Source organism: Octodon degus, unplaced genomic scaffold (assembly GCF_000260255.1).
Source record: "Octodon degus isolate 3935 unplaced genomic scaffold, OctDeg1.0 scaffold00268, whole genome shotgun sequence".
NCBI lineage: Eukaryota > Metazoa > Chordata > Mammalia > Rodentia > Octodontidae > Octodon > Octodon degus.
The window spans coordinates 82331-83345 of NW_004524844.1; the positions used below are offsets into that span (position 1 = coordinate 82331).

Genomic DNA, 1015 nt, shown 5'->3' on the forward strand with positions numbered 1-1015 from the left:
TATATTTATTGGCCTTGTCAATGAAATTCCATTTACTTGATAAATACCAATTTTGTCTTCTCATTCAGTAATTCATCATCAGAAATATAGATGACAATAAGCAAATATTAATTTGATGCTGACAGAATATAGTATTGTAACTGTTTTCTCTGGAGTGAGAAGTCACAAGTTGTCATGCCAATGAAAAGATTACCAATCTTATGTGCATAGTTTGCTTTTTCAAAATAAAAAAGGATCGCTTCTCGGCCTTTTAGCTAAGATCAAGTATAGTATCTGTTCTTCTCAGTTTAAAATCTGATACATCCTCTATCCGAGGACAATATATTAAATGGATTTTTGGAGCTGGGAGATGGAATAGGAGCTTGCTCCGTCCACTCCACGCATCGACCTGGTATTGCAGTACCTCCAGGAATGGTGCACCCCCTAGGGGAAACAAAAAAATAAAATAAAAAATAAAAAATAAAAAAGGAATATTCTGCCTTGCAGGAAATGAAAAATCATGTCACTTTTTTTATGTGTACAGAAATTTAACGTTGTATTAACAAATATGTGACTAATTATTGTGATGACTCTGGTCTACATTATTGAGTGATCATGAGAATGACACAGAAATTGTACTTATGCTAACTGATGTTTCCATGAAGAGATGAGAAGTCCAGTCTACTATTGACAAAAACAATGAAGAGAAAGGTTTACAAAGAGGAGAAGTTTTGTGGTAGTAAAGAAATTAGTGAATACTCCACAAAGAAAACTCAATAATATCTCGAAGCCTATATGGAGAGGATTATAAGTGATGGCCTACAAATTTGTCTCAGACCCTCAGCGAAAGACACACAAAGATGAAATAGGAAATCTTGAGGTGAGAAGCAGTCTGCTGAACAAATTTAATTGAGCCTAAAAGTACACAGGGGAGACAAAAATAAGATTGTTAAATTATCAACTGTTAATAACTGATAAATATGTGAAATATTAAATTTTGCATGAAACAGAAACAAATATAAAATAAAATAAAATA

The 1015-nt window shown here is 32.6% G+C and overlaps 1 non-coding gene across 1 annotated transcript; it reads left to right on the top strand.

The window, feature by feature from the left end:
* The first annotated feature begins 234 nt into the window (after positions 1 to 234).
* LOC111814104 lies at positions 235 to 425 on the top strand. Its single transcript, XR_002819178.1, has one exon. It is a non-coding gene; the product is annotated as a U2 spliceosomal RNA (small nuclear RNA).
* Positions 426 to 1015: the final 590 nt, after the last annotated feature.